Source organism: Triturus cristatus, chromosome 2_2, assembly GCF_964204655.1.
Source record: "Triturus cristatus chromosome 2_2, aTriCri1.1, whole genome shotgun sequence".
Classification (NCBI taxonomy): domain Eukaryota; kingdom Metazoa; phylum Chordata; class Amphibia; order Caudata; family Salamandridae; genus Triturus; species Triturus cristatus.
The window spans coordinates 506,801,169-506,825,887 of record NC_140582.1 but is presented as its reverse complement, the minus strand read 5'-3'; the positions used below and the strand labels follow the sequence as shown (position 1 = coordinate 506,825,887).

At 43.7% G+C, this 24,719-nt stretch overlaps 1 protein-coding gene across 1 annotated transcript in view; it reads left to right on the top strand.

The window, feature by feature from the left end:
* The window catches only part of SLC10A7 (solute carrier family 10 member 7), a 781,895-nt gene that overhangs the window by 18,688 nt on the left and 738,488 nt on the right, over window positions 1-24,719 (top strand). The gene's annotated exons all lie outside the window — the stretch shown is intronic.

The window sequence follows — 24,719 nt, the reverse complement described above, 5'->3', positions numbered from 1 at the left end:
CATGCGGCGGGGGCAGCAGCCTCCAGCTCGAACTCCTTCATGAACTTCTCCGCTTCCTTGTAGAACCAAGGGGTCTTCCAGTTGTACAGGACGGCGCTCACCCACTCTGCCCATCCGAGGCGCCTCCACGTGGGCAACAGGAAGAATCTTGCCATCAGAAAGCACACGTGGCTCTCATCTTTGGTCCTCAGGGTGCTCCTCACGCAGTGGCACACGAAGATTCCCCTCAGGAAGTTGGCGATGCCTGGCACTCCCTTGCCCCCCTTGTCGTGGGTCTTGAATGAACATCACCCCCCTCTTCACCCTGCCCATCTTTGAGCTCCAGATGAAGTTTTTGATTTCAGCTGTACATTTCTTTGAGAAAACCCTGAATGATCTGTAAACCACTTTGCTGAATTCTGATGTGTGTCTAATTTTCTGAAATGTATAGCTTTCTGGCTTCACCCTTGGGTTCCACTCCTGCTTTCACCACACACTGCAACCAGGTAGAAATCGCTAAAATAGAAACAAATGCAGCAGCATGTGAAAAATTAAAAAACTGTGGTGTACAAGATTGTTTTCAACAACCGTGCCTGTTCCAGAAAGTGGCTGATCTTAGCACAACAAACCTTTTGTATATGCCATTAAAAATACCCTTTCTTGCACAGAGCTTGTTTACCATTTAGAAAAAAAATACAAAAAGCAACATCTAGCAAAATGTTGGCTATTTTCTAGGTTCTCTCCAGGGTAAACCTCAAACCATGGGTACCCTTAGAATCCCTAACATGTGGGGAAAAAAGGACACAGATTTGACCTTGAAACCTTTGTGAAAAAAATTTGAAGAAGGCTTAAGCATGAACAGCCCCAAGCGTCAAAAACCCGTGAACCCTTGAGGTTTGGGGGGGAGAAACCTCCGCACTCTCCGATTCTTTTACCCATTGACTCTCATTTTGAATGAACCTCGTAGATGAGGGAGCTTCTTATTTTCTTTGATGTCTTATGGCACAGTTGATTTGCCTGTAAGGTTGTTCGTGGTATTCAAAAGTTGTATAGTCTGAGTCCATTTTGTGTTAAGTTATGTTCCTTGCAGTTAGGAAGTGCATGCCATTATTGTAGTTTTGCTTATTTTATTTGTATGTACTGGAATAAGTGTGGCTGTGTGTTTTAATTCTTTCTAAGAAAGTGACATTTCATGAATTCAAGGACTTACTTTTGGTTACTTGATCTAGCATAAACGTAACTGTAGTTTTTCTTCTGGTGTAAAAGTTGTGCCTTATGAACAGAAGGCCAATACAGTATTTATAGCTACTGTTACTTTATTTTTGTACTTATTTTGTCATTCAAATGAAAGGCATCTATGTCCACAGCATACTGATTTATTTCTGCCTCTGACACCAATTCTAAAATTAACACAAAATGTATTGGAGGTAGCAAAGCTTCATGGCAACAGCCACTGAAACAAGCAGTGACCTAGCCATTAGGTCTTGACATTTAGATGCCAATGCAGATCTACTAGTTTTGCCATTGTTTCTTTGCCCCACCAGGGTACTGTGGCAGGGGCTGCCATGTAAGAAGTACGCCTGGTTGTATGTAGGAAGTCGGAACACTATGAGAATTTTAACGATTGTTAATTACACAAACCCATTGGAAAAAGTACCACATTGGTGTCGGCAGGGGGGTAACACAGGCCCTGCATCCCCCGCAGTGCGGGGGGGCTTCCCAGCTGTAGGGGGCCCCTTCAGCACAGCGCTCGGGTCTGAGCGCTCTGGATAAAATCCGGAGCAGGGGCCCCTCTGTGTACATTGCAGGGGGGCCCCTTACACTTTCGTTACGCCACTGGGTGTCGGCTCAACATTCTGGGGAAATCATTTAAACTTCTCCCCCTATGTTCATTGAAAGCACTTGAAACTGGTCGAGATCGTGTTATATAATGATATGTGCTCAAGTCTCTGAGTCAGATCAACATTCTGAGAAAATCATTTAGGGCCTCACTACAGTACAGTGGTCCACTGAACTGTCGTACTGATGGTGGCGGCCCGAACACTGCCAAGCTGGTGGTCCGCCCTCCATATTATAAGTGTGGCGGTCAGACAGCTGGCTCTGCCAGGATCAAGGATCCCACTGCACCGGCGGTCTGGAAATGGGCAGGTATATGCTGGAGCTGTCACTGTGGCACTGCTGAGCATATTCCGACTTCCATTTCCATCGCCCTTTTCTTGGTGGTGAGCCTGCCATGAAAATGGTGCCAGACATAGAAGTGAGGGGGCTCTAATAGGGCCCCCTGCCGCTTCTAGGACTGGGGTGCATGCAGGGGGCACATGTTGTGTGTCCCTGGATTTGCATCCCGTTCCTGCGTGGTATGACATGCACGACATGGTGCATGCCACATGCTGCAGGAACGTGCTGCATGTGCTGTCACGGCGGTGGTTTGCTGTTAAAGCTCTCCTATGAGCCTTAAACAGCTGCTGCCAAGAGACCGCCACAGCACCACCCACCCGCCATAGATTAAAGTTGTAATCCGGTGGGCTTGCGCATGACGGGCTTGGTTGACCTCCAAACTCCTATTAAGGCCCTTAATCTCCCTGTGTGCACATGTAAACCACTTGAATACCTTTGAGTTGAGATTGCGCTATATAATGATGTGGGTTTTAGTTTTGGCGTTGTCTCAACATTCTGGGCAAATCACTTAATTTCCCCGTGCACACATGTAAAGCTGGTGAATACATTCTGGTGGAGATAGCGCTATAAAATTATGTGGCTGCGATGGTGGCACATGAAAGTGGCACTGTGGTAAAGCACAAAAAGATGGATCACTTGTGTGCAGTGCTCTCGAACAAAGGAAAAAGTAGCCCATTTTACTTTTGCTAAAATGGGACAAGTGGAAGAGTACAAGTACGAGGGTGCTGCTCCGTGGGAGTAATCAATTGACGAAAACATGGGACAAAGAGGAAAGATTAACCACTCGGAAGCAAGAATTTTTAAATGACCCTGACCCAAACAAATTAAAGGCAGTGGGCAGGCTGTAAGCCCACAAAGTATATACAGCATGTCTTGGAGCGACCGTGAAAGCACTGTCTAGGCTTGACCTAAAACATTTTAACCAGTGAAACCTCTTCTTCTTCTCTTAGCTATGCTTGCACTCACACAGTTGTTTGCTTTGCAACAGTGTTTCCTGTTGCAATACTATGATGGCATGCAGTTGCATTATGACAATTCTAATTATGATAAGCATTGCCTTTGGAGGACCTGTGACATACAAAGTGTTTTTTTCACATAAATGGCATAGAGGCATCTCCTTTAGTGCACAAGAGACAGATGAACTTGGAAATGCTAAACCACGTGTTACCTAATAATTTTGTATTTCTGTGAAATACGGTTTGAGCTTCAATGTGAATTTGACACCAAAATGTTGAGTTTTTACAGTATGCCAGTGTGTACAGCCAGGAGTGCACTCTAAGGCTGTTTGCCTATATGTTTGACGCTCATCAAAGACATTGGGTATTAGTAATGCCATTTTGTCCGCTTATTAATTGTTAAAGTTAACACGTGAATGAGTGCATTTTAAATTTACCAAAATATCCTTCCCTTGATTTGGTTTAGACTATAGAGGCTATGAGCAAAAGAAAAAGCATATAATTTACCTTAAGTAGTAGATGACTGCACTTGTATCACACGATGAAGATGCCAGGTAAAGACTATATTTGTATGTCACTGTCACTTTAGCACCTTTACCTGTGTCACGGGATCCAACAACACCAGAGTCCATCTCCATTAAACCATTAAGTCTTGGATCGTCCTCTTAGAGTAGACCTGCCCGCATCCATGTTGCCGATAGAAGATGATTTGGGGCAATGAAGGCTGGGTGTACATCCCCAAGTGAACACTCTGCTTAGAGAATTAATGCTAGCACATAGTATGCTAGGTAGGAAATTTTTGTATCGTCCTATGGATATTAAATCAACAGAATGCTTGTATTTCTGAACTGATATGAATGTCAACATTTTGCACTGTTATTTGATAGGCAGCACGTATGAAGTTCCAGTTCTCTACTGCTACAGTAAGTAAAGGTTTGGTTGGTGTGGACGGCATAGACAAGGAAGAGAGTAGGCATATGAAGAGCGGACCACGAAACTCCAACTGGTCTATAGGGCAATCAGGCTGTACCTGATGGGCTGGGCTGACAGATCAGTTTGTGGGCATGTTTTAGCTGTTTGTGGGCTGAGCTTATGGCCAGGTGGGACGGTTTTTACTGTTGATTTTCTTGCTAATACCGCAAACACATTGCCTGTCTCAAACACTAATGCATGCAATATACCATACCTTGCAAAAATACCCATTCATCGTGTTTTTACAAGTTTAAAACTGGCCTAATTTTCTAATGTGGGCCGCTTTTTTAGAAATCACGTTCGCTAATGGGTGCCACTTTTTTGTTTTGGTGCCGGGACAATTTTTTGTTCCAGTCCGACGCTCTGTACCTTTGCCATCTTACTGCTGCACCAGTAAAACAACCCTATGCTTTAGTGCAAGAGTAAAACTTGTCATAAAATGCCATCCAATATCTAATGTATATTAACTACAATTTGAACTACCAACGGCTGATGGGTGCCAAGCCTTTTCTGGTATAGATAGCATTAATTACTCTGAGAGAGACCTCGAGCGGTCTCCTGCCTGACCTAAAATAATCTCCTTACAAGTTCTGAAAGCTTATGTGTGTAGGGTATTGAAATTCTTTGGCCACCCTTCAGCAAGTTCTGAGTTTTTAGGTTTTTGAAAACTCCTTTTAGATGTTTTCTTTAACATTTGTGTAACTGAATATCTTACTCCACGTTGTAATTTGCATCCCTTTTCATCCGATATTCAGCATCTTTTCTGTTTGCATTGTGCAAATACTCTGCCTTACTCAATTTGTACATTGAGTACTGTACATCGTAAAGCATTCTAAGTGCACGCCATATAAAGCTGCATGAAAAAAATAAAACTTGTATCAAATTATCCTGCTAGCTTCCGGTGTAAAGACGTTTGACAGGCACGTGGATCGGAGTGACTGACTGGGAAGCAGACTCTAAATATTGTAATGTAATTGCATTTATATAGCACTTGCTACCCCTGGTGAGGTGTTGCAGTGCTTTTCAGTGGGTGGCACGCTACTCCGGAACCCAAACAGAACTAGTGGGGAATTAGTAAAGGGAAATATAAAATTCATTTGAGCAGTGGACATGTGAGTCGTCAGTTATTTGGATTGAAAGGATAGTGGAGGGATAGAAGGTTTGTAAAATATGGACTCAGCACCGCATAAAAACAGTAGCCTTTGGAAAAAAAGTGTTTTAAAATATCCACGTCTAAGAGTTTCCACCTAAGAGAGTGTATTTCACGTGTATTATTTTACTTTTAATGATAACCTATAGTCTGGTTCTTGATCTTATATTATGTGCTGTTTCCATTTGGTGTCCAACCAGTGAAGGGGATTTGTTTTGTCTTGTCTTGTGCTTGCTCTTGCAGCCCTCCGTCTGTAAACAGTGACCTGTACTTGAGTTGGTGTTAGGTAAATAAAAAGTCCTGTAATGTCACAGCTCGCTGAGTAACTAGCATTTAAAATCCTCACTCAAACATTTTCCATATATTTCATTTAGCTTTAAGTATTTTAAAATATTATACTTTTGTATTTAGTGCTAAAACTTAACATTTTAAAACTCGGCTGTTTACAATCCAGTTGAGTTTTTTATCTGTTAGCTACCAGTGGATTCATATAGAACGTGTTCTTAGTTTCGTGAAGAATATGCCATCCTTGTCTCGAGATTAGATGATTTGTAATATTTCTAAATAATGTTTCTAATTGTCAGCCTCGTGATTTAAAATTGTGCTCCAGCAACAGTATGTAAGAACAATTGTAAGAGTTGCTCATCTGGACATTTGTACTTGTGGAGTACAGGTTTTAAAGTTGTGAGGTGATGTCTGGATGTAACAGGATTTTATGTGCTTCACCAGACTTGTACAAATAATGAGTGATGATGAGAGAGTCACAATTGATTTCTGCATTATCTGGGAAATCACATTTAAAGGACCCGTTTTTTTGTCAAATGGTCCATGTACTCATAAAAGTGGAGTGCAAACGAGCTATCTACAGGCAGCAGCAAGATTAAGCAGCTAGAAAAAAAAGTATCACCAAGATGCTATTTAATGTTTTAAAAGCAGACTCTTCTCTCTGCATGCAATCCAGCATCCTGAGTTCTGAGGGCCTGGCCAATACGATGGCATGCTTCTTCGTTGAGAAGTTTTATAAAACTAGATGAAAAAGCCTTGCATCACCTCATATTGTCCTACTTGCTCTGGCAGGAGAAGCAATGCGTGGTAGGCGTCTCACATTTAAAGTCATCTTGGGTGTTAGACCTGGCATCTTTGGTGTGATTTCCCCAGTTCCTTTGCTTCTGACCGCCAGTTTTTTTTTTTTTTTTTACAGCATGCTGCATTTCGTCTTTGCTCGTTTTAGGACTTTGGGCACTTTGTCACTGCTGACCAGTGCTAAAGTGCAGGTGCTCCTTGTGTAAATTGTATCTGTGATTGGTTTATCCATGATTGGCATATTTTATTTACTAGTAAGTCTCTAGTAAAGTGCACCTGGTGTGATCAAATGCTAATAGTGGGCCTGAAGCACTGATTGTGCCACCCGTATGAGTTGCCCTATGAACCTGTCTCAGACCTGCCACTGCAGTGTTTTTGTGTGCAGTTTTAATCTGCCATTTCGACATGACAAGTGCACTCACTTGCCAGACCCAAGCTTCCCTTTTACATGTAAGTCACCCCTAAGGTAGGCCCATGGCAGCGCCATTGATAGAGAGCATTGTACTTAAAATGGCATGACGTGTACTGGTGTGTTTTACCTGTCCTGATGGTGAAAAACTACTAATTTTAGTTTTTAAATATTACAAGGACTATCGTTCCCATAGGGTAACGTGGGGTCTGCTTTTGGATATCTTTTAAGTGTAATTTCCCAGTGGGAGATGATAGAGATTTAGAGTTTGGGGTCTCTGAACTCATAATATAAAATGCCACTTTTAGAAAGTGAGCATTTTCTTGCTTAACCATTTTGTGCCTCTGCCTGTCTGTGGAATTCACGTCTGGGTTGGTTGACAGTTGGGCGCTTGTGCAGTCACTCTAGACAGTCGCACAAAGGGAGCTGAGGTGTGCCTTTCATATCCTGATGTGCCATCTCCAGGCTGCTGGGCCTTCCTGAGCTAGAGTGATGGGTGGAATTGTCACTGGCACCTAAATAGGGCTGTCTATCCTCGCATAAAGCTGTCTCCACCCCCTGTAGTGTGTCCAGAGCCAGGTAAGGGAACGGCAGGTTTCTATGCACTACAAAGACTTTCCTTTGAAGTTTGCCTACTTCAAAGGCAGAAATTGGTATAAGCGCTGGGGATGTGTCCCCATACCTTCAGAACACTTCTGGACTGAAAACCATTCTGCCAGGAAGAAGAGCTGGATATTGTAGGACGGACTGACACTCTGCTGATTGATTTGTTGTGCTGGCCTGCTGCTTCTGTCCTTGGAGTGAAAGGACTAGACTTTGCTTTTGACATCTTGCTTCCAAGGTTCTCCAAGGGCTTGTGCATACTTGCCTCCTGTTAAGAAGTCTCCGGGCCATCAGACTTCACCTACCACTGCCTGGCCTCTCCTGCTGAGAGTCCTGACTTGCCAAGTGGTGCCAAATCCAGTTCCTGGGCCATTGGAAGTAGAATCTGGGGATCTGAAGAAGAAAATCATCGTATTGACTCTTAGCACCCACTTTTTCGATGCAACACTTCCATGCAGCTGAAAATTCACCGCGGTGTGGCTGAAGAATCGATGCAGCGCCTGCAGTGCGGCTGAAAAATCATCACAGCCTGAGTCCCGAGCACAGTGTCACAGACGTCCATGGCACCCTTCCGACTCCGATGTAGTCCCTGCTTTGCGGCGGAAGGATCGACGCATCACCTGCTTCGAGGCTGTGAAATTGACTCTGGTGCATCAACACAGCATGTCCAGATTATCGACACTTTGTACTTCGATGCTGTCTTTTTATCAACATTGCCCAGCAGTAAAGAACAGAGGCTACGTGTCCGGAGATCGATGCATAACCTCCCCATCCTGTAAGGAACCAACTCACCATCTACCCTGACAGTAAGGAACCGATGCATCACCTTCCCTGCTTAGCAGAAAGGAACTGACACATCATTTCCCCTGGCAGTAAGGAACTGACGTATCATCTCCGCCGGTGTTTAGGAACGGACGCATTGTTTTCTTTTTCTGCCATCTCACCTTCCCTGTGCCTGTTTTCATCTTTGATTTTGATGTATCCAAGTTATTTTGGGCTAAATGTAATGCATCCATAGATTTCTATAAACTGAACTGATGTAACCTTTGAAAAATGATATTGTTACTTGTGTATGTTGGATTTTTGTCGTTTTGTTCTAGTTTTATTCAAATAAATATTGGTTATTTTTCTAAATGGCGTGGACTCATTTTGTGTTGTATTCGCTGTGTTACGTGTGTATATACAAATGTTGCACATTGCCTCTGAGATAGGCCTTACTGCTTGTTTGAAGCTACCAAGGGGGTAAGCAGGGATTATTTTAGCTGTGTAATCCCTTTATCCTGACTAGAGTGAGGGTCCCTACTTGGACAGGGTGCAAATCACTGCCAACATCGAACCATGGAATTGGAAAGATCTGGCCGTACTAGGAAAGTCCTCTCTATATTTCGAACTTTGTTGTGACTCTTGCTGCAGATATTTTCTTTATCTTGCCTGCAACTTTTCATCAGCCTCCCTTGAGGATACTGCTAAACTGGCAGTAAATTGCTGCATATTGACAGTGCTACTGTAAAAGCAAACTTCTTTGCTCCCTCTGCCAATGTTTGCCCTCTTTGCATCTTTCTGCTGGTCCTTCTGGTTCTGGGTGGCTTAGTGTATAATGAGTTTCAGGTACCCATGAAGAAATTGGGACTCTTAGCCTCCAGTCCTTTTGAATTTCCATGTTGGGCTTAGGCAGATCTTTCTAATAGTGTTGGTAGACATAGGAGTCTTGAAACAACATATGACTGGCTCCGAATAATTTGTGCTTAGATGCGGAACAGACATTGCTCTAAAGTGACTAAAAACAGAGTAGATGCTGTAGGGAATCAGCAATGTTTTTAACAGACTTCCATATAGCCTGCCTAATGTGCTGGGATCAGCCCCCTCCACTTCCTTCTTATTGGGAACCATGGGGCTAGGCTTGATCATAGTAGTCTTTTTATCTAGATAAGTTACTGTTTTTAAAATCTTAACAATACCTTATACTGGCATGGTATATTGCTTACAGCTAAGCACACATTGTTGAACAGGATTACATGAAGTAGTTACGTTTCTGCTTCCGGACTATGATATTTCTAGTAGATTAATCTCTTGATCTGTGCTGGCCCATGCTTTACACTATCCTGAAGAAAGTATTGAAAGCTATTGTGAAAACGGCAGAATCGTATTGAACCCTAGTGAGGATGATTCAGTAGTGGCTGGTGCACCATACAATTCACTTTGGACCTTTCTGGGACAAGAAGTTGATGTAACTGTTGTAGTGCACAAGATACATAAGAAACCTCCTGATGCAAGCTATCATGTTAGGCTTAGCTAACCAGCATTTGGCCCTGTGCATCGCAATGGTAAAAGCAGGAAGCGGCACAGTGACTGGGCAGGTAGCCTGGAACTCTGGCAGAGAAGCAAATTCATGCACATTCCAAAAGTACCTCAAACCTAATGTGTTATGTAGGACCTTTGCCGCGTTATGGACTAGAAGCCAAGGCTACCCAAGCAGCTTGAAGGGGAAGGGTCCAGTCACAGATACAGTCTTCAAGAAACATGCAAACCGGTCTTGATACAATATAATATGACATCCCTATCGTAGGTATCTTGATATATGGCACAAGCTACCTGTGGTGGGAGATGACCTTAGATACTGATTTTTAGTAAATGCTCTGCATCATGGAGTACAGAGTACCTTCTCTTTTTCACCTAATGATTCTGATTGGCTGCGGGCCAATAGCCTCCAGTGAATGCCCTCTGCATTACCCAAAACACACTGTTTTTGCCCTTGTCTCTTTAAACACTAAGCCACACAAGTCACTATTGTAATTCTGAAGGTAGAGCATGTGGTAGGAGTTATAGGTGTTCCACTAGCAATCTATAAACCAATAGGTTCAATCATTCTCTCTTTGAGACGTGTTTCAAGAGTGGTACAGCATACTGATAAGCCACAAGGTTTTTTGGGGCCCCACTTACATTATTCGTGGGTCACTGTGGTGTAGAGCGGGGCTAGTTGATCTCCTTTAATACCTCCATTCCGACAAGTAATATATAATCCCGGTCCAAATATGTTTTGTCATAAAAACAACCATAATTTATTACATGATGATGTGTTACCTTTTGTAGTATTCCCTACCAATATCTTTTTTGGTACGGTTGAGTTTTCAAACTCACCTACAGGCTGCTTGAGCATCAAAAATACAAGTTGTCCAAATGTTCTTAATCCCAATCAGGTTTATTTCTTCATCATTTCTTCTGCTTGACCAATCCTCAACATCAGATATAGTCGACAAAGCCAACACGTGTTTCGTCAGATCACGATGTCATCACATCACTGACTTCATCAGTGCTATAACAAACAAACAACAGTATCTAAGGTCCTATTCATATCTCCTATCATTCCATCACCAAAACACCCTGGTAAATATGGACACTTAATCGTCACAATCAAAATAATTCAAAAACATATTTCCAACTTGAAAGAGGGGCATCATCAAAGTTAATTAAAACCACAATATATATAGAATGAATATTGCGTGTAAAAAGATAAACCGAATTTGTGAACATAAAACAATCATTTATATCAAGAAAAAGAAAGTTTTCCTTGAATATATCAGTGTTCACAACCTAACATGCAAACCAGAACAAATGTGTATTGGTAAAGAAAACACCAGTGCAACCATGAGAGTGACAATGCACCTACTCAATAAGTAATATAGCTCACCTTTCAAAATCAACAATCGAAATTTGTTTTCATATTTCATGGCATCCGTGAAATATGAACATTTTCAGCTACATACTGGGACTGAGGTTAGAAGTAAGCAATAGTTCCACAGCCCTTTTGAGTCTGTGCAAACGTACTATTTTGCATGTCTTAAGGGTTTTTACCAACTTTTCTCTATTTTTTTTTCCATACTGAAAAAGGTTAGAAGCTTACTCCTGACAACAGTAGACGTAAAACTTCTTCCAGGGTTGGGGAAAAAGTGGTTGGAGGGAAAGTGAATTTACAAACAGATTTTCAAATGATTTCTTTGCCTGCTTCTGTAAATTCTTGTGAATTCACGAAAGCCCTATATATCTGTGAAACTGGATGCTCGCGGCAAATCTGACCTCCCCCCCTTCCCCCCGCATATAACTACGGTCGGTGAACTCAATGATAATTACTCGGTGTCTATATCGAACATCCTGGACGACCTTGCCCCTCTAAAACTAAAATGAACACAAATCAAAGACAGAAACCCCTGGTTCTCTGATTCCCTCAACTTGGAGAGGAGATCCCTACGGCAATCTGAAAGAAACTGGAGACAGCACCCCTCTGCTGCGCACCTAAAACTTCTCCATCTGGTGAGAAACTCCTACAACAAGCACATCCTCAATTCAAAATAAGAATACTTCAGATCGGAATTGGAGAATGTCAAGAATAGACCCCGTAAGCTCTTTGAACTGGTCAAATACCAATCAAATAAACTGGCTAAAACACCGAAAGAATCTCCCAAGTCTCTGATATCTTCGGAGGAATTCTCCTCTTTCTTCACTGATAAAATCACGGCATTAGGAATTGAACTCAGTACCGCCACTTAGTCTCAACCCCTTCCGGACCTGCCCCCCCTTTCCGCACTACCCCCACTGGCCTCACCTAAAAACCAAGCTTGCTGAACCGACTTCGAATACTATGACGAAGACTCCATCTCTAAAATCCTCTCTACCTTAAACTCAAATAACCACTTTAATGACCCGCTACCATCCAACTGCTTCGCTGCTGCCTCACAATCCATTGTTACTTGCTGGACTGCAATAATCAACGCCTCTCTCCAGCAGGGATCGATTCCAGACCCCTTGAAAGCCGGCCAAGTCCTCCCTATTTTAAAAAAAACATCGCTAGACCTAAGCCTCCCCAGACAATTTTAGACCTATCTCCAGTATCCCTCTGTTAGCCAAAGTTTTAGAGAAGTGTGTACAACAGCAACTAAGTCAGCACATCAACAACTTCCACCTACTTGATGACTTCCAATCTGGATTCCGACCGGGGCACAGCACTGAAACTACTATGCTCCACATCGTGGACGACGCCCTCCAAGCCCTTGACCAAGGTAACACCTGCCTTCTAATCCTCTTAGATCTATCCTCCGCCTTCGATACGGTCAACCATGAAAAACTACTCGAACGCCTCAAACTCAGGATGGGTTTGGATGGCGTTGTCCTAGAATGGTTCAGGTCCTTCCTCCACAACCAATCTCAGAGATTCCTCATTAACGGCAACCTATCAGCTCCCACCCCGGTCACGGTTGGAGTCCCCCAAGGTTCAACCCTGTCACCCATCCTCTTCAATCTTTACTTAGAGCCACTCACTGAAGTTCTTCGTACTGCCAACATCTCCTACCATATGTACGCGGATGACACCCAAATATACATCAATATTGCATCACTCGAGGAGATCCTCTCCCTGAACGAGACCCTGAAACTAACTGTCCAATGGCTAGCCGCTAACCAACTAAAACTCAACGCAAAGAAAAGTGAATTTCTCCTAATCTCCCCCTCAAAAGCCAACCCAGAGATTCAGATGTGGATCAAGGCCATCACAGCCTTAAACTGCCCGCCGACCATTGTGGACTCAACCAAATCTCTGGGCATAATCCTCGATTGTAACCTGAACATGCGAGACCACATTAACTCGATGGCTTAATCAGCCAGATTCCACCTGAGCTACCTGTGGAAGCTGAAACCTTTCATCGATGCTCCTGACTTAAAAATGGCAGTCCAAGCACTAGTCATCTCTAGACTGGAATATGGATGTTCCACCCTCACATGATTACCCAAGCTCTCCTTGGCACCTCTAAAAGCCTGCCTCAACGCGGACGCCAGACTACTCACCGGCACTAGGAAATTCGACCACATCTCTCCACATATGAAATCACTAAACCGGCTCCCTCTTGAGGCCAGAATACAGCTGAAACTGGCATGCATTACACACAAGGCTCTATACGCAAACTCCCCTGCTTATCTGGCACAGAAACTAGTGGTATCTGGAGGAAGCAGGAACTCCTGGTCTGTGAGAAACCTCTTGCTCCAACCTGCCCGTTTTCAGAAAAAAAGAACCTACAATAGGGTGTTCTCCGGGGCAGCACCAAGAATTTGGAACTCTTTCCCACCCGCCATCAGAAAAATCCCCTCTCTAGCACGTTTCAAGAAGGAGGCCAAAAGTTTCCTCATGGGTAAATAACTCGGCTAAGGCCTGCTCTCAACCACCACAGTGTGCCGGACGAATCTAAGACTATTGCTTCTTCCTCAGATCACCAACTCACCCCGCCGAGAAATGTGGGGGCTTTCTGTTTCTACCGATGCTAAATATATAACTGTAACCAATTCACTTGTGTCCCCTTTTGTCCCCTGCTCCCTACACCCCTGCCCCGCGCCATCCTTTGTATATTCCTGTACTTGAGACTTTTTGTTTGTTCTCCTCTGTAAACCGCGCTCTGATACCCTCACGGGTCAAGTTTGCGCTCTATAAAACATTAAAATAAATAAATAAATCTGCACGTAATGCAAGGACATATACCATGGTGCACTTTTCAGACTTTTTTAATTGGGCCCCTAATTAGGTCTGGCGTCAATGTGTTTTGTGTTTATAAAAATGATATCTCTCTCTCTGTCCATCGGCTGGCTTCACAGCGAGTGACTGCATTCTGCTTTTTCATAAGGAGCATGTCGGCACACAAAGTAGTTTTGTACAGTGTCAGGAACTACTGTGGCAAAGTGCGCTATTTGAGACCAAAAACTATTTTTGCTTTTGCCAATGTTTGTTATAGTGGTGAGGGCCAGGCAGCTCCCATACCAATAAGGTTTTACAAAAAACATTCCAAAACTAGTCACGCATTGACCAAACCAAAAGGCTGACCACCAATTTCCGACCCACTGGCTTTGCCAATGCTTGTTTATTTCTGTTTCCCATATCTTATTGAAACTTCACACTGATTTTTCCATTATGAATATTTTGGTGAAATACTACTATTCACCAACACATTTTACTTAATGATACTGCAAAGAAATGGTACTTAACATTTAACAGTTGTTTAGCTAAATGTTTCTTTCCTACTTGCATTTACCTCACACAAAGGATTGTTGGTGCTGTTCTTCTGCTCGCCCTCGAGACGCGTGGGGTATTGGAGGGCGGTGTGCAGGTGTGAAGGATATATATATTTCCTTCACACCTGCACCTGACCTCTTTCTAGCCTCACCACCCCCCTGACTACATCACTGCATGCATGCAGATGCCTTCCATCTGCTAGACGTTTCTGAGTAGTACAACAGTAAAGGAATTACCTCGTGTTCCTCAGAAACTGTCTTATTTACACATATGGTTCTGTTGGATCAGCTATTCATGCTTTGATACTGAAAAAGAGGGTATATGCCAATCCTTTCAAAGGGTAATCCATTATATTGAAAGAATGAAAACACATACAAGCATTGAATGTAGTTTCATATAAAGAGAATATATTATTTTATTTATGTGTTTTATAGAGCGCGAACTTGACCCGTTAGGGTATCAGAGCGCTTTACAGGAGAGCAAAGCAATATACAGACAGATTTAGAGTCGACCAGTTACAGCCCGAGTAGCAGTGTAGTGCAGGAATATATAAGGTAAAGCGTAGCATGTATTTACAGTTTACATAACCAATTACACAGAGCGAGAAACCATATTTACAGAGTACGCTTTCAATTATTCTGACCAGGTCCCAAGTTTCTGATGTTTCGGGAGACCCGGAAGTTAGAAGGGAGGTAGTGGACCCCCATAGGTTGTGCCATAGAAGTAATTGAGGTAGTGTTAGACAAGAAATTTACCCATAAGGAAGGTTTTGGCATCCTTTTTGAAGCGAGTCAGTGAGGGGATTATTCTGATGTTGGGTGGGAGAGAGTTCATATTCTTGGAGCAGCCTCTGAGAAGGCCAGATTGTAAGTTTTTTTTTTTCCCCCCGAAAGCGTGCAGGTTGGAGCAGGAAATCTCTGGCGGTTCTGGAGTTTCTGGTTCCTCCAGAGATCACGAGTTTCTGTGTCAGATATGCAGGGGAGTTAGTGTAAAGCTTTGTGCGTGATGCATGCTAGTTTGAGCTGTATACACTAGTTTGCTTCTCTTCTTAAGCAATGTAGCTTACGCAAGGTGCTCTGTGCACATTGGAAAAGTGCTTGTGTTAATGTGTGTGAAAAAATCTATATACAATAAGAAATTCAGTTGCAATTGCTTAGGCTTGGCTACATAGCTCATAAATATATTTCTGTTGTGCTGGTACATAAATCCATTAGCTTTCACCCAATTCAGTATGTAATACAGACAAATTAATATATTTCTGCTGATCTTTCGACCCTTGTATTTATATGCGTCGCTCCACAATCAATTTGGGTCTTCCTCAGGACAGCATAAAAGGAGACTCCCTAGTCTTCATGAGTTTGCGATGGCAGAATAAATGGCAGTCTTAACATGGGCTCTGTATGGTTGCCACAAAATCGTCCAAGAGGGCCAGTATTCTTAATTGGTGTTGATGAGCAATAACTGGATGAGTTATTTCTTGTAATGTCGCATCCAGGCCAAATTGTCCCTTAGCTGCTTCCATCTAGCCCCAGGACTTTTCTGAGCAGGTGCATTCCAAGGACCCGGATATTCCAGTCTGTTACAGTATTATGGAGTAAAGGGAATGGTAGCCCCATGGCGGGTGACTGCTGCCAGTGTTATGACTTCACTAAGCAGTTGCTAGAATTTGAAAACGTTTGCACACACCACGAAGTTTACATTCGCATTTGCAGTGCTCCTAACCGACTTCTACCGCTTCTCTTCGGTGCCCCCCCACCCCTCCCCCCCCCTAAAAGCAGAGAAAGTGTGTCATTTGTAAACTGTCTTCACAGATCCTTCTTGGTGTGGATGAATAGGGAGCATTCATTAGATGATCACCGTAAGGGAGTCAGGCCCAGTTCCAGGAATTTTTATCTGGATGGGCCAAGAGTTCATTCGGGTGGGCCAGTGTGGGCCCAATTTATGTTCATTCTGGAGGTAGCCTGCCTTTACAGATGGACGTCGATTCACCAAAATTCCAGGGGTAGCGGAAATTACATCACGCATCACTGAACTTAATGATATAAAAAGAAGTGATCTCCTATGACCTTTGACCCTCCATCCCCCTACGAAGTAATGTCACATGACCTTAACCCTGATGACATCACAATGATTGACCACACTGAAGTTCTAATAAAAGCCATAATAAAAACATGACTACTATAATACAAAATTGCGAAATGTCTGTTTTAGATACAAATTGTATTAGGGTGCTGGCACAATATTCAAGGAGGTCATTAATCGTTTCCCTTAGAATTGTATGAAAGATTATGTGTTCATCTGGAGAGGATAGAGTAAAACAAAACACACTGGAAACCTACATGTTTTATACCACAAACTGTCATTATTTAATAGTTTACCTACTATATACTGCAATGAGAAATGCATTGATAAATCATAGGGGGAGACAAAAGAGATTTAAATAAAACAATGGTAGTTGTGTCCGCATGTATTAATTAAATATAGAGGTACCCATATATTGAATATACACTATATAATTGGCGTCAATTATTCATTACAGTTGATACATTTTGATACAGGATTACCTGCAAGGGTCTGTCACTCATGTAAAGCAGAGGGGAAGGTTCTAATTAGACACGTACTTTTTCATGTATTTGCAATTATGAAACGTCGAAAAAAAAAAAAATTTTTAAAGTTTGTTTTTTAGTTAATGCACACGGACACGTGCTGGCATAGAAGCTGCATTCTAAAGCTGCTCCAGCTTGCTCTCCAGTGATCTTTGCACAGAACTTTTAACTTATAAAAACTTTTACCCTGAATACTTGTATACTTGTTTATTGCTACTCACCTTTTTAACTTGCTTAAGGTCATTCCTCCCCGGTCCACCGCGAGTCTAGCTCGTTTGTTGTGGAGGGAGTCCTGACCCACTTCTGGTTGCGAGGGAGGTTGGCGCTCTAGTGGCCCAACCCCCTCTACTTAACCAAATGCTCCAGACGATGAGCAGCGGACGCGCCAGCGTAGCGCTGAAGGTGGACCTAAGGCAAGCCCGTCTGCACCCGTCCGCGCCTGGATGTCGCCAGGAGCCAGGGACCCTAGTCAATTTATTTTTAAGCAGGACCCTACTCCCCTTCGGTCTTATTCTAGACGGGAGATGCTGGATTTAAAGACCGACTTTACACTCTCATGCCGGACAGAGACCTGGCCAATTCCAGAAGGCCCCTTTTCTTGCCGAGCCTGCCGGTTTCAGGGTAACTCTGTTGAGACGGCACTGATTCACGAGGTACCTTATTGTTTTCTCCCCAGTGTTGGTTCTCCTACCCTTGAACCCACCACCTTCTCTGACCATGACATAAGCAAACCCCACGATAAGCCACAGAAGGGATGGAAACGTTTTCTATGTAATATCCGATCCCTGTCCAAGCATTCCATTGAGGTTTGGAACCTACTGTCCTCTGCGCAGCCTGAGCTGGGATTTCTGACTGAAACCTGGCTTAAGCCTCATTCTCTTCTTTCCATTGCGTTAGCTATACCCAAAGGCTACACATTTATCAGGATGGACAGACAATTAAAGGTGGGGGGGGGGGGTGGAATTGCTATTGTGCACAAAGATAGCATTAAAGTCACCGCACTGGACCAGCGTTGCAATGCCATTATCGAAGTCCTAGTTTTCCGGATAGATTTCTCCTCCAAAGTTAGTTGGAAGGGGGCTTTAGTCTATCGACCCAGAGGACCCTTAGCTGAATTCTCATTACAACTCACTGATTTAATAGCCTCCCACGTGATTGCGTGCAGCAACTTTTTACTATGAGGTGATTTTAACATTCATAGTGAATGCACCTCCAATGCTGACTCACAGACACTTTTGGCAGACCTAGCCCTCTTGGGCTTATCCAAGCTCAGTGAAGGCCCTACTCACATAGCTGGCCACACACTGGACATTATCTTTTCCAACTCCCCTAGTGTTCAGTGTGAGCCCACCCCAAAAATTAACCTGGTCTGACCATGCGTCCATTGAATTTTCCATCCAGGGCCCAAGGGAGTTGAAGGGATCTAACCCTGTCACATACCACACCCGCAGACCATGGCAGAAAGTCACCCTCGAGAGCTTTCAAGCCTCTTTCTCAATGCTACGGAATATTGCATTGGACAATATAGAGGAAGCTCTGGCCAAATACAATTCTGCTGTTTCCATGGCTATTGACCACCTCGCACCATTGAAATCACTCCCTAATCACTCTAAACGCCCTCAGAGTGCCTGGTTCTCTCCTCTGCTGCGAGTACAGAAACAACTCTGTAGGAAATATGAGAGACGTTGGCGCACTACCCACAATGAGAGGGATAAAGATAGGTTTCTGGCCACCTTGTCCAGCTACCATAAAAATATAAAAACTGCGAGTAAAACCCATATTGCTTCTCAACTAGCTCAGGCTGGTAGCACCCCTAAAATCTTACATCACATCCTCCAGTCTTTTATCAACCCCATGGCCTGTGAGAACCCCAAGGCACCCACACTAACGCTATGCAATGATATTGCACAATTCTTTTTGCAGAAAATAGAGCTCATCTACAAAAATCTTGTCCCGTCAGGAAGCCAGCCTCTGGCCTCAATGACATCGGATCAACCAGAACAGGCAACCTCTCAGTTGCTAGAGAGCTTCCCTCCGTTGACCTCTGCAGATGTAGAAACATTGATTCGTACAGTAAAATCAGGGTCCCCCCTCGACATCATCCTGGCCAAAGTTGTCACCTCTCTGGCCTATCAACTATCTCCTTCGATTGAATATCTCCTCAATCTCTCACTGAGAGAGGGCCACGTTCCGTCAGAATGGAAAGCAGATCAGGTTATGCCTATACGTAAGAACACCAAGGTCCCTTTGAGGGATCTTTCCAATCTCCGCCCCATCTCGCTTCTTCCCTTCCTAAGCAAACTATTGGAGAAGCAGATCAACAAACATCTCTCCAACCATGTCGAACTCACTGGTTGCTTAGACTCTTCCCAGTCAGGCTTTAGGCCCAAATACAGCACTGAATCAGCTCTGCTAGTGGTTACGGATAACATCAGGATGACCCTAAACAAGGGCCACTCCTCGATACTGGTGCTGTTGGACCTATCTGCCGCGTTCGACACGGTCTCACATCAGATATTGCTCAGGAGATTGGATTAAGAAACTCTGCTTTTCAGTGGATGACGAGCTTTTTATCTGCTCGCTCCCAGACCGTCAATCTGGGCCCGTATCGCTCGGCACCTATGGAATTGTCCAAGGGAGTACCCCACGGCTCATGCTTGAGCCCAACATTGTTTATTATCTATGTTGCCCCCTTGGCCAATCTCCTGAGGATGCATGGGTTCACCCCCATATCCTATGCCGACGATACACAGCTGCTTTTTCCTTTTGACAAACTTACTCCATCTGTACTGTCGTCCTTCTCTTCTGGTATGAGAGCTATTTCACACTGGATGAAGAGTAATCTCCTCCAGTGTAATGTTGGGAAAACTGAGATTCTGCTCTTCGGAGAGGCCCCCTTATTATGGACTCCTGAATGGTGGCCGGCCGATCTGGGTGCTCCTCCTGCCCCTAAATCCATTGTTAAAAACGTAGGCATCCATCTGGATCAAGCCCTGACTCTAAAGGAGCATGCTGCTCAGACAGCTTGCTCCTGTTTCCATACATTGGGCCTACTCTGCCGAGTCTTTCCTTTGCTTCCCGATTCAACTCGGAAGACTCTGACTCAGTGTAGTGATCAAGTCCACTCAGTTGAGATGATTTAAAGAGGTTTATTAGAAGATGGTACAAGATCACAGGAAGATTAGAACAGGACCAGATCAGGATCAGTTCAGGTCCAGAGGGAGACCCCACCAGGAGCAGCCAGCAGGCAGCTGAGCCCAGTCAACTGTCCCTTCTCTGACAGATCCCCAACATTCAGACAGCATCATCACATTAACATTCCACTTGTGGTAGAATAGCCTTGGATTAACATTAGCAGGATATAACATATCCCCCTTTCTTATACGGGGAAACAAAAAGCTAGTAACAGAAAAGAAGAACCTGAGAAAGTGAAAGCAAAATGATTATACAAAAGCAAAAAGAACAACAATAAAAGAACATCCATCAAAAGAAGAGCAGTGTGAGAACAACCATAGAAAGAAGAGCAACCAAGATGGAAATCAAGGAACAGAGAAGAAGGGAAATCAAACATAGAAACCATCCTCCCTTCTTACACAACAGCGAAGAAAAAAAAACAACGTAAGAGAAAAGGATAAAAGAAAGCACAAAAGACTCCCCCAAAATGCACCCTCTGACTAGAACAGGAATGAACTGGGGGCTGAAAATGGAAAACCAACAGAACAGAGGGCTACAGGCTGCGACAAACGCAGAGGAAAAAAACACGACAGAAAAGCAAGGGAAAGTCCAGAGTCCACAAGAGACACGAAAAGAAGACCTCAGAAGGAAAACAGAAAAGAAGAAAGAAACAAGGAAGATGAGGAAAAATATAAGGGTAATCCTCACCAACAAGACCCCTATGAACATAGTCCTTGTAAAATTGACATGAAGTAAAAAAACAAAAACAAATATGGGTAGGAACCCATATGGTAAGAACAGTAAGTGTTTGGGTAAGAACCCGCACTAATGCAATAGGACTGTAACCTTTGCATGGGTACACCCTGTAGACGGGTACATTTGAAAGCGTACGGGTAAGAACCCGCAAATTGATTAATATGAAAGGACTGTAACCTTCGCATAGACGCACCCTGTAGACCGGTACATTAGAAAGCGTACGGATAAGAACCCGCAAATTGATTAATGCGAAAGGACTGTAACCTTCGCATAGACGCACCCTGTAGACAGGTACATTAGAAACTGTACAGGTAGGAACCCGCACTGCTGCAAAAGGAGTGTAACCTTTACATGGATCCTCCAAGAGAGGGAAAAAGAATAGTGCATATGTGAAATGTGTACAAGTGAACAACGCGCAGATGGGACTTAAACCCACTGCTGGCAAAAAGGACTACTGACTCATTGCAATCCAGTGTAGGGATAAGGGTAGGATCCCATGACTCATCTCTTAGACCTGTAAACATATCATCCAATAATCACACTCTGGAAGCAGCAGAACTGTAGTAACATGAAATACAAATGATAAGTAAGCAGTAAACCCATAAAAGCAGAGTTGATTGTAAAATAAAGGTAGCATGACTGCAACATAACATGTGTCCACTGTCTCATTGGACACTAATGGCTCTGGAGTCCTCAGGTCAAAACATGGACAATCCAAACGTGTTGCATCGAGTCAGGAGAGATGAGTTAAAGATGGAAAAAACGCTTTCCACCCTTGACTGTGCACTGTGATAAAACAAACTGATGTGCACCCAAAACAAAAAACAAAAGTACCTTCAAGATGTCGGAATGAAGACACCAGGCAAACTGGAAATGAAATCTCGACCGGATGAGATGACATCGCCAAACACTGTGAAGTAATTCCAAGCTGTGCCGAGAAGGGCGTGGTTGGCAACTTACAGGCAGAGAGCGCACATCACTGAAGGTGAAAGCAATTAAATCTTTACCGGATGACATGACATCGCCAAACACTGTGAAGTAATTCCAAGCTGTGCCGAAAAGAACGTGGTTGGCAACTTACAGGCAGAGAGCGCGCATCACTGAAGGTGAAAGCTGTGACTGAATCCGCCAACAACAAGATGGCGGCACGCTCAGAGACGTACGCCGAGAGGTTCATGGCACGCTTCAGCTGCAAAACGTCAGTCGACAAGATACGAACTGGCAGGACGTCATGAAGAGTTCTTGAGCAGCTACGCGCGACAAAAACAAGGTAAGCCGCTCGAGCCGCTTTTGAATTCTGAATCATCCCACAACTGACACCAAACACTGGCCTCATAGAAGACAACAACCACTGGCAAAAACGAAGTTGAGAACGCTCTGCTCACCGTGTATGTCTCCACACTTCCAACATGGAAAATGACCCAGCGAAAACACCAAAGAGCCAGTAGTTGAAAATTAGAACAGAACAAATGGGTACAAACCGGAACAGCGCTGGCAGGGAGAAGCGTTAAACCATCCAATGCATCAAAGGCAAAATCTTGCACCAAACAGACACAAATGAGCCTTACTGACAACAGAACTCTGCACTTCACACTGGAGGCAAAAACTGGTTACCTTAGTTCATGAGACAAAGTAGACATTTGTAGTTGCCGCGTAGACTTTGTTGTAGCGCTGTAGACCTTAGTAGAGGCGAAACGTAGTCAGCTTTGATGACGTATTGCCAGGTGTTGAGATGACTTCACTTGTGCAAGGACTGTCAAGCTGTTTGAGCATACTTCAAATTACACTCTGTAGTGTGAGGTAGCTTGACTGGAAGCAGAGAACATGTTGATGCGACCTTAACTGTGTGCAAATATAGACTAGTCCCAAACAAAATTTAATGTGTGAGACTGAATCCCACTCCCTTTGGAAACACAAATTCAGGCAGTCCATTCAGGCAGAACAATTACCTTGCTGTTGAGACACTGCAGAAACAGCATGTATAGTCCTGAGCTGCAGTTACAACAGACCCTGTAGGTACAACAGGAACAGACTTCTTGAGACACTGTAGGGACAGCAAGAACAGACCTTTTAAGATGCTGTAGGAACAGCAGGCAAATACTAGAGCTGCGTAGAGAATGAAACTGGCACTTTTGCATAGAGGGCGACCGATGGGAGGTCACTGGTGGGGTCAGGATGCCAGTTGGGGTACCATGACTTCAGTTGCAGGAGGTTCTGTATTTTAAGTTGCTTGAAGACCTTGTAGAGGTGACAGAAGCAGGTTCTTTAGAAGATCGTCGCCAAAATTCTGTAGTGATCAAGTCCACTCAGTTGAGATGATTTAAAGAGGTTTATTAGAAGATGGTACAAGATCACAGGAAGATTAGAACAGGACCAGATCAGGATCAGTTCAGGTCCAGAGGGAGACCCCACCAGGAGCAGCCAGCAGGCAGCTCAGCCCAGTCAACTGTCCCTTCTCTGACAGATCCCCAACATTCTGACAGCATCATCACATTAACATTCCACTTGTGGTAGAATAGCATTGGATTAACATTAGCAGGATATAACATACAGGCACTTATATTAAGCCGTCTGGACTACTACAATGGTCTGCTGATCTCCGCTAATGAGACCTCGCTCAGCACACTGCAGGTAGTACAGAACACGGCGGCGCGATTGGTTCTCAACGCCACCCCCAGGACTGCTTTCCCGCCCTCTTCTCTTGCAGATCCATTGGCTTCCAATACGCCAACAGGTAAAATTCAAAGTTTGCTGCACCATCCATAAGGCATTATCGAATCTTGGTCCCACCTATCTCTCAGAGAAATGTACTCCCTACCTTTCTTCCAGGTCTCTCCACTTGGGCTCCAAACATCTTCTTGAGGTTCCCCGAGGCAGGAAGGCTAGATTAGGGGGAAAGGCCCTTTCCCACCTAGGCCCCCGCTACTGGAACGAGCTCCCCCTGCACTTGAGACAATGCCCTGATCACCTACAATTTAGGAAATTGCTCAAGACTACTCTTTTCTGTCTCTGATGCAGCTGTAGTAGCACTACACCCATGTTGCCCGTCCGAAGCGCAGAGATACCCCTTCGGGGGTCGATTCAGGCGCTATATAAATAAATAAATAGTGCTAAATATAATAATTTGATCAAATCTAAGGTGTAATATCCCAGTCCAAGTGGAAGCTGCAAAAAGTAAAAAATGAACATGATGGCACAGTTTGCCTGCTGTTGGAGTCGCAGCTGGTGATTTTTTTAAAGTGGTGGAATGTAATACTTGACCCGAATTATAGAGTAAAGTGAGTAAGCATAGCAGCTTCTAAGGAGGGTTCCAGTGTGTCTCCCCCATGAATAGTTTGGAAAAATGGGACCGTATATTGCATTTTAAAGCAGGTTTTTCACATACATAAGTTAAAAAGCCATAGACTCTGCTCTAATTAAATATGTGTAAGTCTTTTTATGGTGTATCAAGCCAGTTTAACCTGATGCTTCCAAGAGTAGACTCCATGTTTTCCAATATGTGCTCAAGGTGCTCTGATATTACAAAAATTACCTCAGTTGTGCCAGCTACAGCATATTGTTATGGGTTCTCCACATATGCAATCCTTAAGTCAAACAATTGCATAAAATATGCCACTGCCAGAAATTTGCCATTAGTGCTATCCAAAAACCATGGGTGATCCTAATGTCAAAGATTATCTCTAGTATGTCAGGGCCAGCACTTTGTCATAATTCCCATCCTCCTATATACCATGATTGACCTCTTGCGCCAAAAGCTACCTTCCATGTGCAAGCAGTTTGCCATGGGTGGCTTCTATGCCAAGAA